Below are 6435 nucleotides of genomic sequence, written 5' to 3'. Positions count from 1 at the left end.
TATTTGATTGTAAGCGTGTGAATACCATTGTATCATGTGCCTGGCTACCACTATTTGCTAACCACTCATCGCTCATGTCCAACTATCTATCTGAGAAGTACTAATCATTTGCTCTGTGTAATTGAAATAATTTATAACTTATTTTATTTCTCATTGGAAAGTTCTAAAAGCCATATCTAGCCCATAACCACCTTCCTGTTTGGGGTTTATGGCTTCTGAAGAAAAATAACATGTTATTTTGGTTAGCTTGGTGCATTCCTTTCTTTGATTCTGCATCATGTGGCTTTATCACATGTCCAAACCAAAGGTCAAAAGAAGTTAACTAGTACAAAGTGGTCTGGGATAGAAAACAATACTAAATGTGTTATTACTTGACATTTAATTCTTAAATGTAGTTGATTTAATGCACAGGTAAATGTAATCAATGTAGTAATAAAGAATATTATAAAATACAAATTTGTAGTCATTGACTGTTTATTAAATTAAAATTTATTATGTAAGTAGCCTAACCTTCTTAGACAATGATATTCCATTCATTTAATGAATAAAGCAATATTTATGCATTGTGAGATATTAAGAGGATAAAAACTTAATCCAACTATGGAATTTAGAGATGATGATGATGATGACGATGATGATTGTAATAATGTGTTTTATACTTAAAAATTCTGAGAAAGCAGACCCTAAATATTCTGACCATCTTCTCCTGTGGGAGGTGACTAGAATTAGATGAGGCCATCAGAATGGAGTGTCCATGATTTAATCCTGATGGCTTTTTATGATGAAGAAGAGGCCATACAAGACACGTATTCAAGCTTGCTCCCAGTCTCTCACTCTAGGTACTCTGCATTGTCTCAGCACATTACCAGCAAGCCATCGCCCGTGTGGTCCTTTTTTTTTTTTTTTTTTTCCCACATTTTTCTTTAAAGTTTATTCAAGACAACATAATCTCCAACTTCACGTTCACGACCGAAACCCCCTCTAAACTGGAACTCCGTTGTTGCCGTTGTGGAGCCAGCCCCAGCCTCAGCTTTCTTGTCAGCTCCAGGGGGCACAGCGTTCCTTCTGTAGGTGTCTCTGTCTGCCTCCCCTCTTGTGAATCTTGCAGGCCGCTCACCCTCTGGACCTTTGGGCCGAGGCCTGCCAGTCTCGGGACGGCTGCGGCGCAGGGTGGCGGGCACGATCTCCGGAGGTAGGTGCAGGTAATCTCGGAGGTATTGGATGCCCTCATTCGTGAGGTACCAGTAGAAATGTCTCCAAGCAAACTGCTCCTTCACGTAGCCTCGAGACTTGAGAGACTGCATGGCCTTCATGACGTGAAGGTTGGGAACGTTCTTGTCTGCCAGCTCGGGGTGTTTGGGCATGTGGACGTCTTTTTTGGCAACCATCACCCCTTCCTTAAAAAGGAGTTCATAGATGGCAATCCGGTTCTTCTTGGGCATCAACATCTAGAGCAAAACTGGGGGGTTCTTCCTTAAGAAATACAGGAATGACGCCGAAAAGGGGTCCCACTTCCCGCGGAGGGAGCACTAGGGCAAAGGGCTTAGTGCTCCCCTGAAACTCCTCACCAAAGATAACGCTTAGAGACTGGAGGGGGGCAGGAAAGGGCGAAGGGGCCTGCGGCGAAAGGAACACACACAGGCGGGCGCTGAATCCCGAACCCGGGCGCTTCCCGCCACACGTGGCCTTCAAACTCCGCTCCTCCATCCGCCGCCATCGGGACGCCGGTGCCCGTCAGCAGAGTGCCTGGGTCCCAGAGCTGCGCCCCCCCCCCCCCCAAGCCCCCTGGCAATGGTGCGACCAGCTGGAGTGGAGGACGAGAACGGCCTCCGCCTCCCCCCGGGCCCGCCATGGCAGTGCCGCCCGTGTGGTCCTTAATCATGGACCCCAGAACCATGAGCCCAAATAAACCCCATCTTTTAAAAACAACAATAAAAGCTAGCAGGTTTGTGATATAGTTTCAAGAAGGAAATAATTGACCTGGAAAGTGAAGAATGAGTAGGTGGGGTACACGGTGTGTGGTCATACATCTACTGAAGGGAAGCTGTGAGCGTAAAGGTGATCAAGAACCTGGGAGGTCGAGGTGGTGAGAGGAGGTCAGCATAACTCAGGTCAGAGATTTAGAGATGCTGGTTGGAGGTGAGACTGGCAGAATGGGCAGGGGCAGGAATGTACAGAGGCCAGCGCATCTTTGAAAGGGCATTTGGATTTTATAGTAAATTGGACGGAAAGCCATCAAAGGAGTTAAGAGGTAACGTGGCCCAACCTGATTTGCTGAAGAACAGTCTCGTCATAGTTCCATAGAGAAACAGAGAGAGTTTCTTAAAAAATGTTTTTTTCTTTTTTAATTGTGTGTCTTTGTGTGTTTGCCCATTTGCATGCAGTGTCAGTGGAGGCCAGAAGAGTGTCTGTTCCCTTGGAGATGGAGTTAGAGGCAGTCGTGAGCAGTCCAACATGGCAGCTGGGAAACAACTTTGGGTCCTTTGCAAGAGGAGCCATCTCTCAGTTTCAGCGCTCTCTCTCTCTCTCTCTCTCTCTCTCTCTCTCTCTCTCTCTCTCTCTCTCTCTCTCCCCCCCCCTCTCTCTGATACTTGAAGTGTAGAATGAGATAAAAATGGCCAATTATTAGATATTGACTTATTGATTTAGTAATTTACTTAAAGCTTTATGACCTATTTGCTAACCATGACTTCATTTGCTACCTGGAACAGAATGACCTGGGGAAACCGACAAACAATGGGCCGTTGACCTTAATAACCTGCTGACTGCCACTTAAACTCTTGCTTGCTTGCCCACCCCACCTTGTGCTTTTAGAGTATACAATGAGAATGCAAACTACACCATGCTTTAAATCCTTTCAGGAGCTATCCTGGCTCCAGCGCACGGATGGGAGGGTCCAAGAACTGCTGTCAGAAGACCCCAGACTCAAATAACATGCAAAGGCAAAAAACACTTATTCTGCAGAAATTACCAGCATGCAGGGGTCAACCATTCATAAAATGACAATAAACAGAGGGGCTCACAGGCCCCCTTTCATGCAGGGGTAGGGGAATTTTCCAGAAGGGTTAGATAACCTCTAATATGATTTTGTTCATGTTAGTTCCCCTATCTATAATGTCTTCTCTCTCTGTTTCTTGTGAAACCCCATAGACTTTTTTTTTATTTTGGTCATATTTCCAATGGGACTCTCTTCGGGAACCTTTGACCCGAAGGTCTTCTTGGCTCCTGACTCTCCCTGAACACAACTGTCTTCTATTTCCTGCAGACGAGTCTGGACAATGACTACATGTCTGTTATACTTGTTATATGTATTATAAATGTCTAAGGTTTAAACAAGTACATCACCACAGGGTTAGCTGGGAATTGTCAGAAGACTAAGACCTCATGTTTTGTCAACTGTCATCATCTTAGGGGCAGAAATGGAAACATCAGTGGTTTTAATTCTTTGCTTCAGGAAAACCACAACTGGCAGATGTAAATTCTATGGTGGTTTTGTTTGCAGAGGGAGCAGAGAAATCTTGGAACTCAAGAGGAGGTGGAATACTTACAAACCCTGTTTGACCTTTGCACCTTACTTTAATATTTTCTGAGTGTGCATGTGCACATGTGTGTGTGTGTGTGTGTGTGTGTGTGTACGCGCGTGCACACTTGTGCATGTGTACATGTATGCCAACTTCAGGTGCCTCCCTTGTATTGCTCTCCACCTTATTTTTTTTTGAGACAGTGTCTTTCACTGAATCCAGAGCTTGTTGTATTGGATAGATTGACTGACCAGTAAGCCTCAGGGATACTCCTGTCTTTGTCTCCCAAGTATGATTACATGCCACCATGATCTGCCTATACGTGGGTGCTGATGATACAAACTCAGTTTCTCCTGCTTGCATAGCAAGTGATTTACAGTACTGAGCCATCTCTTTAATCCCTGCACTCTTCTTTAAAACAGGAGAGTGATCACGGCATCCTGTTATTTAAAAATGCAGAAGGGTCTCCACTGTGCACAGCACCAGTTTAGATGTTTTCTCCTTGCCTGTGAGCTGTACCACAAGCCGGCCTCAGTTTGTACTTCTGAGCTTATGATCAAGACAGCCTTGTCCCACGCACACCACACACTTCATTTTGTTTAAATCAATACCCATATCCTTTAAGTTTAACTGTAGCTGTGCTAAGATGCAATCTTTGACCAGCGGAATCCTAATACTCTACTTCTCCGTGCACGGGATGGATGGGTTGGACTTCCCAAGAGGCCAAGAGGATGTCTAAACACCACTCTTTTCTTCTTCTTCTTCTTCTTCTTCTTCTTCTTCTTCTTCTTCTTCTTCTTCTTCTTCTTCTTCTTCTTCTTCTTCTTCTTCTTCTTCTTCTTCTTCTTCCTCTTCCTCTTCTTCCCCTTCCTCTTCCTCTTCCTCTTCCTCTCCCTCTCCCTCTCCCTCTCCCTCTCCCTCTCCCTCTCCCTCTCCCTCTCCCTCCCCCTCCCCCCTCCCTCCCCCTCTCCCTCCTAGGCAAGTGCTCTACCACTGAGCTAAATCCCCAGCCCCCTAAACATCACTCTTATTGACATGAGCTCACTTCATCATTCATGGCCTCATCAGCAGACCTATTTTAACAGTGTAGAAGCTCATCAGGAATACTGTCTAAGGTCCTGTGGTCTAACTGAGACAGGCTGGCTCTGTAGCCAGTGTGATATACTAGAAAGACTTGCATTTTGTATGGCGATGGCTTGGCAGACATTTCAGTTCCAGAGACGCTTGCCACCTTTTCCGGCTTCTGCCAACTTTACAAGGGTCAGCTAGTAAAAGTTGAGGCTTCTGAGAAGAAAATGGACAGATTCTCCATTTAAGTGGGTACTCTTCCTGCAACACTGTGTTCTGAAACATAATAATCTCCCAACTTTCCTTACATGGATCAAAGAAGGGGGAGTTCCTGAATCATATCCCTTGGTGGGATCCCTCACTGAGTTACAAGGGGTTAGAGTGCTGTTTATGTGAGTTGTGTAATTTAACACAGCTTTCCGCGTGATCGCGTGGACGTGCCGGGTCAATGGGTAAGAGCTGAAACAGTTTTCACAGGGAGGTGGCTATCTGGAGTGCCTCCTTCCTTCTCTGCGGGGAGGACCCCCAATGCTTCTCCTTGGCTGTTGTCTCTCAGAGTCCCAGCATTTCTGAGAAATACATGCTACCCCTCTGTAAACCAATTAAGATCTCTGATGTGAAGTGGGGAGTTGACAGGCAGATTTCGAAGACACGGTCGGGGATTTTAAGGCTTGGTGAGGTTTAAGAAGCGCTGGGGTAGAGCAAAACCGTACATGCTCATGTGTTGATGGTGAACCACCCTCACGAACCCAGGCCCAGTGAACATAAATCTTGAACAGTATGTTAGCTCTCTGTCATACTGAGAGAAACCAAAGGATTCCGCAGGCGTCATTAAGCCCAGTTGCTTTTATGTTTGAGGTAAGACAGAACACGGGGTAGAAGGGAGCTGCTCACTTCACAGCAGCCACACAGCAAAAGTAGAGAGGAGAGGAGAGAGCAGAGAGAGGAAGGGTCCTAACAGATGTTTCAGTGGCATGCCCCTACCTCTTACTAATTCTACCAGTTAGGTCCTGCCCGCCTAACGTGTGCGCAGCCAGCTAACAGTGCTCACAGCCAAGGATGGAGCCTTTGATGTGCCAGCTTTTGTTGGGGGCGAGGGGGAGGGAATTGGGGAGCCTCCCTCTTCTCAGAGGAAATGGAGGTGTGGGGAGGTGACTCTGTGAGTGGGGGTCTGGGAGGACAGGAGTGGCTTTTATTGGGATGTAAGGTGAATAAATAAGAAAATTAATGGAGAAAATGATAGTAAAGAAAAAAATCCAAACTTAACCCTAAATCCTTTTGTTTTCTAATGATCTCAAATGTTTTTTAAAAATACAGTTAGTGTAGCAATACAGCAGTCTTTGATAGCTGGTTAGCACACACACATTTTTTTTTTTGGTTCTTTTTTGCGGAGCTGGGGACCGAACCCAGGGCCTTGCACTTCCTAGGCAAGAGCTCTACCACTGAGCTAAATCCCCAACCCACACACACACATTTTTTACATATCCTAAGGAATCCTGCCTTGTACTGTAAGTCCTCACTAGACAACTTAAACCATGGAGAATGCAATGTAAATAGCTGTTGCACCATGTTTCTAGGAACTAAAGACAGGAGGAGAAGGGTCTGTACATGTTTGGTGCATGTTCAAATTTTAAAAATTATTTTCAAACCACTTTGTTCAAATCTGTGGATGTGGAAGTTGCATGGTGTGGCCCAGCTGCACTCTGAATATGGGGGGGGCCTAGCAAAAGGAGGTACTCTGTTGTGGACTGCTCCCCAGGAGCTGGGGAATTGTAAGAGTGTGGCTGCCAGGCCCTCGTGGTAATCATCACTTAATTACCACATTTTAAAAAGATCCACGTGAAGC

At 45.6% G+C, this 6435-nt stretch overlaps 1 pseudogene; it reads right to left on the bottom strand.

Moving 5' to 3' along the window:
* Positions 1 to 923: 923 nt before the first annotated feature.
* Rps10l6 (ribosomal protein S10 like 6) lies at positions 924 to 1468 on the bottom strand (annotated as a pseudogene).
* Positions 1469 to 6435: the final 4967 nt, after the last annotated feature.

This window comes from Rattus norvegicus, chromosome 15 (assembly GCF_021556685.1).
Source record: "Rattus norvegicus strain SHRSP/BbbUtx chromosome 15, alternate assembly SHRSP_T2T, whole genome shotgun sequence".
NCBI classification, from domain to species: domain Eukaryota; kingdom Metazoa; phylum Chordata; class Mammalia; order Rodentia; family Muridae; genus Rattus; species Rattus norvegicus.
Note: the sequence above shows the minus strand (reverse complement) of the source record. Positions and strands in the feature narration are given on the sequence as shown.